General features: G+C 40.3%; 1 protein-coding gene across 2 annotated transcripts in view; it reads left to right on the plus strand.

The window, feature by feature from the left end:
• LOC125028312 overlaps positions 1-10,000 on the plus strand; it is a 142,306-nt gene that overhangs the window by 50,159 nt on the left and 82,147 nt on the right. The window contains exon 2 of one of the 2 annotated variants that reach the window (XM_047617763.1): positions 6,670-6,744. The exons of the other annotated variant lie outside the window; for it this stretch is intronic. The gene's annotated coding sequence lies outside the window, so the exon portion shown is untranslated. The remainder of the gene's footprint in view (positions 1-6,669; positions 6,745-10,000) is intronic. 2 annotated transcript variants of the gene reach the window in all.

Below are 10,000 nucleotides of genomic sequence, written 5' to 3' on the forward strand. Positions count from 1 at the left end.
TAGAAGATACATTTCAGACGTAGGCACCAAGCAAAAGAGTTACAAGCACGTCGCAATATAAACACAAGAAGACTGATAATGGGATACAGGCTCGTGGCAAAGGAGGCGCAAATCAACAGGCAAAGTAGACACAAATGCTAGGTAAAATGAAGCACAATTACAGACAAATGAGACGAAAGAGAGAGAGAGAGAGAGAGAGAGAGAGAGAGAGAGAGAGAGAGAGAGAGAGAGAGAGAGAGAGAGAGAGAGAGAGAGAGAGAGTACACTCAAGATCGAAGACCTTAGACTCACCCATGTACGCACGCACGCTAGAAAGGTAAATACTTGTATCTAACACCCTACTCCCCCACTGACCCACGTACACACACACACACACACACACACACACACACACACACACACACACACACACACACACACACACACACACACACACACACACACACACACACACACACACACACACACACACACACACACACACACCTCACCTACACGTACGCAAGACATTGGTGGCAGCGGTTCCACTTGCCTCTCGTGTGATCCTGAGGGTGAGGCCGCTGTAGTAGGGGGTGTTAAAAGGGGGTTGAGTGAGGAGGGTTGCATAGGTGGGGGGGGGTAGGGGTAGGGGGTTAGGAAAACACGAGGGAAGGAGTTGGAGAAGGAGAGGGAGGCGGAAGGATGAGAGGGGGAGAGGAAGGGTAGAGGGTGGAGGTATAAAGTAGGAAGTGGAAGAGAGGAAGGGAGTGAGGAACGAAGTAAGGAAAGACGAAAAGGAAAATAACTTAAAGAAAAACAAAATACTAGATAGAGAAAAAGATAGAGAAAGAAAGAAAGAGAAAAAACAAACCAAAGAAAAAAAAGAGAGAGAGAGAGAAAAAAAGAAGCAGCAGGTGTACAAGAGGAGAAAGAAGTTTCCAACCGGAGTCGTTCCAGCTTCACTTGACCCTCAAAATGGCGGCCATGTCAGACTTTTAATTTCTGTATTTACGCATGTGCTCTGGCGTTGCGTGCATGATTGTACATGCGCATGCTCTCCTGTGCTTGGCTATTTGGTGTTCTCGGGTGCATGACGTGCTTACGTGATGGTAGACATTGTACATGTACATGTAGGTATTTGCGAGGGCGGGAGGAAAGAGAGATAGAGGGAGAGGGAGAGGGAGATGGAGAGCGATAGGAGAGGAGAGGGAGAGGGAAAGAGAGAGAGAGAGAGAGAGAGAGAGAGAGAGAGAGAGAGAGAGAGAGAGAGAGAGAGAGAGAGAGAGAGAGAGAGAGAGAGAGAGAGAGAGATTTACGTGTCAAGTAAATCTATCAATCGCAGGACACCCGTATGTAGAGAACATACTTAATTTTGTGTTATCTTATTTATTACTTTTGTGTGTGTGTGATTGCATTCATTTATTTTGGTTTATGTGTTTTTCTCTGTTTCATCTTGTTCTTCTTCGTCTTCTTTTTTGTTTATTCTCTCGATTTTTCTGCTTCTTATTTCGCTTCGTCTTCTTCCTCTTTCATTTATAATTTCAATTCAATGTTACCTACGTCTGTTTCTTCTTTTCTTCTCCTTACACCTTTTCTTCCTATGTTCCTTCTTTCAATTCATATTTTTCTTCTTTCTCTTCTTCTTCGTCCTTTCGCTTATTCTTTCGATTCATCATTATCAATTTTGACTTCCGTTTCCTCTTATTATAATTCTCCTTTCAATTCTTCCTCTTCCTTTCTAGCTTCTTCTATTTATTTTTCTTTCCCCTCTCTCCCTCTTCCTCTATTTACGCATTATTATTTTTTCTCATATTATATTTTTTAAAGTGTCAATCGAAACCGAATGATAAGAGGGAAACTAAAGAAAAATATAAACTACCCTCTAATTTCATCTTTTCTCTTCTCTATTATGTCATTCTTCTTCTCTTTATCAGCATATCGACCTCTCGATTTCACGAAAAAATATAATAAACATATTTTCGCCGAGATGATATCCACCTCGTTACGCCAATGTTGATGTTCACTCGCTTTTTTTTTTTTCGTTTTGCTTTATTATTGCTTTCGTTTCCGGTGATTCTTGCTTTGATCGCGCTTCTTCCACAGTCATCTTCCTCTCTGCCTCGGCGCCATTTTGATTTCCTGTCGAGTAAGTTGATGGCTCTGCTAATCACGGGATTCATTACTCGTTCATGACGCAGGGGATAGTGGGTCGTTTCATTGGATGACGGCTTTATGTATGTATATATATATATATATATACACACATATATATATATATATATAAACGGCACACACACACACACACACACACACACACACACACACACACACACACACACACACACACACACACACACACACACAGATATATAATGACGACGGCTTTATATATATATAGTTTGTGTGTCTGTGTGGGTTATATATATATTATATATATATATATAAATATACATATATATATACTTAAATTTAATTTAGATTATTCATTACTGGTTCATGACGCAGGTGATAGTTGGTCGTTTCATTTGATGACAGCTTTATATATATATATATATATATATATATATATATATATATATATATGTGTGTGTGTGTGTGTGTGTGTGTGTGTGTGTGTGTGTGTGTGTGCATCCACGCGCGCATGTGTATATATGTGCACAAAGACAAGGTATAAAAAGGCAGGAGAACCTTCACCTCCCGTCTGACCCATGCTGTCCATTAACCACGTGCGTCTGTGTGATTTACATTTTCCGCCTCACCACAGAGCGTCCCTCACTAACTTCCTTACCCGTGCCATTCGGAGTGAAATAGCAAGGTCTTCTACATTAAGGAACTTGAGTCACTTAACTTAACCAGTGATGTATGTATTTTACTTGTGTCGTATCAAGAAATAAACTACCAATTAGCGAGGGGGAGGAAATACTGTTATTCATATTATGTCCCTTTGTAAACTTCCTGATTCTATTTTTTCTTTTTCTTTTCTTCGTCCTTTTTCATAATATCGTTTATTCTCGTAATGACAGTTCCCTTTGTAATTCGATTCCACAATTGTTCCTTGTATGAATGAATAAAAGAAAAAAAAAAAAAAAGGTACTGGTTCACAATACGAATTCCACTTTTTACTGTGACGTTACTAAGGCTTTTATTACTACTAGTATTGCAGCTTCTGTTGTTTTTGTTTTTGGTAATGTTATTGCTATTACTACTGATGCTAATAGTTGTTGCTGCCGTAGATACTATCGTTATAGCAAGTTGTTCTACTTATCGTGCTGTTACTGCTGCTACTACTATTGCTACTATTACATCTACTACTACTACAATTACAACAACAATAACAACAACAGCTACTACTACTACTACTACTACTACTACTACCACTACTACTACCACTACTACTACTACTACTGCTACTACTACTACTACTACTACTATGCGGACACTACTGTATTATTAAAACCACTATTATTACTACTGCCACCACTACTTTTACTCCTACCACTATTCCAAAAATGACTAATACTAGTACTACTCGTCTTGAGAACAAATTACCTACACTATTCCTTATCGCCATGCCTAAGCCACCATTGATTAATTATCTCAAACATGCAGATCTCATTATACTTGGTGTTTTATTCATTCCCGTGCTTCTACTTCCACTATTATTGTTTATTCTACTGCTACTGCTAAAGGCACTGCTTCTACTACTACTACCACTGCTACTACTACTACTACTGCTACTACTACTACTACTACTGCTAAAGGTACTACTACTACTGCTACTGCTACTGCCACTACTACTACTACTACTGCTACTACTACTACTACTGCTACTACTACTACTACTGCTAAAGGCACTGCTTCTACTACTACTACCACTACTACTACTACTACTGCTGCTACTACTACTACTGCTACTACTACTACTACTACTGCTAAAGGCACTACTTCTACTACCACTGCTACTACTACTACTACTACTGCTGCTACTGCTGCTGCTGCTACTATTGCTACTATAACGGCTACTGTTATTATTACTACTACTAATGCTACTTTTACTACTGCTGCTGCTACTAGTGCTACTATAACTACTACTGTTAATATTATTGCTACTGCTATTACTAAAATACTACTTCTAATACTAGTACTAATTCCACTCCTACTACTGTTTCCTATGCTACTGTTACTATAATTATAGTGATAATTATAATTGTAATAGTAGCAATGAATGGTGATAATACGAACATTAATGCCAATACAAAACCCATTACTACTATCAATAATATAAAGAACTATTTAAATTGGTAGATAAATGGGGAGAGAGAGAGAGAGACAGAGAGAGAGAGAGAGAGAGAGAGAGAGAGAGAGAGAGAGAGAGAGAGAGAGAGAGAGAGAGAGAGAGAGAGAGAGAGAGAGAGAGACAGTCAGTCAGTCAGTCAAACAGACAAACAGAACAAAACGAAAAAACAAAAACAAAAAAAGAATGAGTGACATAGATAAAAAAACATTAAAAAAATAAAAGAACAAACAAAACGAAAGAAAGAGCGAGAAAGAAAAGACAAATATTGATAAACTAAAAATAGAAATAGAAAAAAAAGGTATACAGCTATAGTGTAGAAGACCCCAAGGGATAGGAAACCGCTCAATGGGCCAAAAATGGAAGCGATTTCCTTATGCGGCGACTCACAACATACTGGTTCTGACCCGACATTGAGGAAGCGGAGTGGTCGCCCGGAGCTCTGTGCAAGAATACGAAATCGTGTTGCATTTTGGGACCTTTGCGTTATGATGATTTTTTTTTTTTTTTTTTTTCTACTTGTTGCTCTAGAGTGGGAGTCATTCATGGATTAGCTGGTTTATTTACTGTTGTTGTTGTTGTTGTTACAAATACTATGATGATAGTAATCGTCATTGTTATCATTATTATTATTTATTATTGTCATTACTGTTTGTTGTTGTTATTATCGTCGTCGTCGTCTTCATTATCATTTTATTATTGTTGTTGTCCTGATCAATGTTTCAATTTTCAAACTTATTATTATCATTATTGTTATTATTATCATTATCATTATATTATCATTGTTGTCCTTTTCATTATTTCCATTATCAAAATTATTATAATCATTACTGTTATCATCATCATCATCATCATTGTTTATAGTTATTCATCATGATTATCATTGCGATTACTGTTATTTATCATCGGTATTATTTGGGGCAATAAAGATCATTGTTACAATTATCTATTATCCGTTTATATAAGAAGAAAACTAGAACAAAATAACAATAATAATAAAAAAAAATACAAAGTTAAAAAAAAAATAATAATAAAAAAATAATAATAATAAAAAAGGAAAATACGCAACGACCATAAGGAAAACACAAATAAGACAAATAAGAAAGAAGTTGAGCAGAGATCCGAACGGAAAGAGGAATAGAGGAACGAACGAGGAGAGAGACGCAAGGCAAAACAGACAGGTCTTTCAAGCGGTCAGTGTGTGTATTTCTCGTTGAACTCTTCGCTGCCATTACCGTGGTCAGCCACCCGTGAGCTCTCGGTCTCTCCCCTCCCCCCTCCCTCTGCCTCTCCTCCTCCCCCTCCCTCACCCTCTCCTCCTCCCCCTCCCTCTGCCTCTCCTCTTTCCCCTCCCTCTGCCTCTCCTCTTCCCCTCCCTCTGCCTCTCCTCCTCCCCCTCCCTCTGCCTCTCCTCCTCCCCCTCCCTCTGCCTCTCCTCCTCCCCCTCCCTCTGCCTCTCCTCCTCCCCCTCCCTCTGCCTCTCCTCCTCCCCCTCCCTCTGCCTCTCCTCCTCCCCCTCCCTCTGCCTCTCCTCCTCCCCCTCCCTCTTCTACTTCTGCGTCTCTTTCCTCCTTCTCCTTCTACTCCTTTCCTTTCCTCTCCCTTCTGCTTCTTTCTTCTGCCTTCTCCCTCTTCCTTCCCCCTCTTGCTTCTCCTATCTCCTCCCTCTCCTGCCTCTCCTTCCTCTTCCCCTCTTCGTTTCCTCCTGTCCTCTTTTTCTTCCTTTGTTCCTTCCCATTCTTTTTCAACTCCCTTCTTCCCTTCACATTCTTTCTTCCTATTTTTATTTTCTCTCTCTTCCTCCTTCCCTCCATCTCTCTATTTTTTCCTCTCTCTACTTCCCGTTCCTTTCCTCTTTTCCTTCACCGTCCTCCTTCCCGCGCTCTCCCCCTCCCTCCTTACCCCCCTTTCTTTCCTTCCCTCCTCCTCCCTCCCCCCGTCTTCCTCCCCTCCCTCCTACGCTCTCTTCCTCCCCCTCTTTCTCCCTCGTCCCCCTTTCTCCCTCTCAGTTGCGGAGCTAAAGCCTTTTTATAGCATAATTTTGAAGTTATTTTTATCAATTATTTACTGAAAGAAATTGGAGTAAGTCATGTATATGTTAATATTTACCTGTCTATATGCAAATATATGTACACACGTACACACAGGGAAGGTGACTGCGCAAGCGCACGCGCGCGCGCGTGTGTGTGTGTGTGTGTGTGTGTGTGTGTGTGTGAGAGAGAGAGAGAGAGAGAGAGAGAGAGAGAGAGAGAGAGAGAGAGAGAGAGAGAGAGAGAGAGAGAAACAAAAACTACCAAATACACCGAAACACACTCAAATCACCAATAACAAATTCAATATTATCCTACACCTACCACGACATACCCTTAAATCTAATATCACATCGTATTTTACAGAGGAACCTGCATACCTGCCCCCCCCCCCCTCCCCCCGTCGGCTATCAGCAACCGCAAGTCCAGACAATTGCATAGGTAAGTACAATTGCGTATTTTAAGGAGGTACTATTAAAAAAAAAAAAAAAAAAAAAAAAAAACGTATGAGGTGTTATTGGGATGTTTCTGTTTGGATGACTCTCTTGGTTTTGGGAGAAAGGGGACAGGGAGGGAGAGGGAAAGAAGGAGGAGGGAATGGGGGGGGGGGAGAGAGGGAAAGAAGGAAGACGGGATGGGAGAGGGAAAGGGAAGGAAGGAGGGAATAAAGGAGGGAAGGTGAAAGGAAGGAAGGGATAGGAGAGAGATATGAGAGGCAGGAGGGATAAGATAAGAAGTAAAAAAGGGAATGGGAGAAAGAGGAACAGACACACACTCACACAAACAAATAAACAAGTAAGCACACCCTCACACACAAAACACACACACAAACAAACAAACAAATGCGCACACACACACACACACACACACACACACACACACACACACACACACACACACACAAACACACAAACACAGAGCACACACATAACAACAAAACAGACAAACAAAAACACAAGAGAAACTGCCATTAATATCCTAAGCAGATGTTAACGAACAGCAAGACATTTGTAAGATGTATTACTTCCTTCATACACGAGAACAACTGGAGGATGTGAAAGTGAACTGGCAAGAACGAGGAATAAAGATGAGGTGTAGGAGAAAGGAGGAAAAGGAGGAGGAAAATATTACGATTCATAAGACGTAGGAAGAGAGGAAGAGACGAGGGAATGTATCGTGATAGTGAAGATTATACGAAGAAGAAAAACAAGGAAAGAAGTTATAGGAAAAAAAGAGAAAACAAAGAAATATTTTGTTGAAATATAATATATTTGGAAAGTTAAATACATGTTAGTATATAGTGACAGCGAATTCGTTAAAAGCAATGGTGTCCAAATATGAGATAAATGAATAGAAGACTGAAAGAAAATCGTTATATCTTAATTTTCGGAAATATCGTCCTCATAATCCCCATCAATATATTCTAACGATAGATTCATTAACATGGTTTACATTTCAGACATTCTCTGCCGTTGGACGGACTTTGTGGTTTGAATTTTTAAATTTTGAATTTCAAATCTCAACCGCCAGATTCGCGTAACATTAGCAGACCATGCAAGCCAGTAGAACCGTCTTTGGTTGACCGCGAATTCGGTTGGGGGGAAGCACCATTATTCACTTACTCTCATATTCATTCACTCATACGCTCGCTCGCTCTCTCGGTCACTCATTCAGTGATTCACTTGCTTACATACGTTTTTTTTTCTGGCTCTGCCTCTCTCCATCTCTCTCTCTCTCTTTCCCCCTCTATTTTTTTCGCTCTTTCTCTATCCCTGTCTGTCTGTCTGACTCTCTCTCTCTCTCTCTCTCTCTCTCTCTCTCTCTCTCTCTCTCTCTCTCTCTCTCTCTCTCTCTCTCTCTCTCTCTCTCTCTCTCTCTCCCCCAAACACACAACAACCCTCACGTTTCGAAAACAGAATAACATTTACCCTTCACCTGCTCCCCTCCCCTCCCTCACTTCCCCCCACTCAACCTTCTCCCCCTCCACAGACCCTACTCAACCCCCTCTATGCACTCCCACTCAACCTCCTCTCTGCACTCCCCCCCCCCACTCAACCCCCTCTCTCAGTAACCTCTTTCCCCCCACCACCTTATCCCTCTCTCTCAGTATCCCCTCTCCCTCCCTCACTCCCACTCCCTCCCTCACCCCTCACCCCCACAACCCCTACCCTGCCATTGACCGTGACATCTAACAGTGACCGCGCATACGCCAGTCATCCTCGCCATGCGTAACCGTCGGTAATAGCTGTTATAAAGACTGTCATACAGTTATACACTTAAGAAACCGACAACGAAGGGAGTCGCTTGGGTGCGTATTTTCGAGGATTAAAAAACAAAAAAAGAAGAAAAAGAAAAGAAGCACGTTACTCCCTCCTCCCGCCCTTCCCCCTTTTAAACCATTAATGGAAGGTTGAGTACGTAATCACAAGGGTTTGCATCCTGTACGTAACGGGAGGCATGGACTATTATTGGGGGTGAATATTTTTTTTTTTTCTTTTTTTTTTTTTTTTTTTAGAGAGAGAGAGATAGAGAGAGAGAGAGAGAGAGAGAGAGAGAGAGAGAGAGAGAGAGAGAGAGAGAGAGAGAGAGAGAGAGAGAGAGAGGGGGGGGGGGTGACGGTGATTATAATGACAATGAAAACAAAAATAATGATGGTGACGGTATTAATGATAACGATCATAGTGTCGACTGTTATGAAGGTGATAACGATGATAATAATGATGACGGTATTAATGATAACGAATGCAGTGACGAAGATGATAACGATGGTAAGGATGACAATCATTATGAAGATGATTACGCCGGTAGTAATGGTGACAATATTAATGATAGGGATGATAGTGACACTATTCATGATACAGTAGTGGCATTAGAATGGCAATGATACCAATGACATGATAATTCAGCTTATCCGTCTGTTACTTTCTCAATTTACTTTCTCTTTGTCGTTTTTAGTCTCATCGTGACATTTATTAATTTAAATGCTATATTTATTGGATCATTGAGATTCACTGTGCTTCCCTTTCCGTTATTAAACTGGTCGTAACAACAGTTATAGATCTAAAAACGATAACGTTTGCGATAATAGCAATGCAACATTATTACTTGCTTTGTTGCTCTTTTATTAATGTTGCTATCATTATTACTGTTATCGTTATTAGCGATACTGGTGTTGGTAAAATAATTAGTAATGTTATAATCAATTGCAGTAGTATAGATAGTATTAATGGTAGTAGTAGCACCAACAGCAGTATATATAGTAACATCAATAATAGTCGTAATAGTAGTAATATTAGTTGTAGAAGTAGTAGTAGTAGTAGTAATAGTAGCAGTAGTAGTAGTAGCAGTAGCAGTAGTAATAGTAGCTGTAATGGTAGTAGTAGCAGTAGTAGTAGTAGTAATAGTTGTTGTTGTTATTGTTTTATGTAGTAGTAGTTGTAGCAATAGTAGCATTACTATCACCAGTAACCACAGCAAATTACAAATTACAGCAGTCATAGAGCATGAAACACTAACCACAAATGATTATCTCAGTATCAAAAAAGCAGACAGAAACGACAACAGCACTACCGCAAAAATACAATTGGACCGACATAAGTACAGTTAACCTTCTCGCTCTTTACCCCCTCTGGCGTGAGTCCCAGAAATCAAGGGTCATGTTGGTTCGTTTGGCAAGGACTGCGTGTTAAAGGATGCT

The sequence above is a fragment of the Penaeus chinensis genome, chromosome 8, assembly GCF_019202785.1.
Source record: "Penaeus chinensis breed Huanghai No. 1 chromosome 8, ASM1920278v2, whole genome shotgun sequence".
NCBI lineage: Eukaryota > Metazoa > Arthropoda > Malacostraca > Decapoda > Penaeidae > Penaeus > Penaeus chinensis.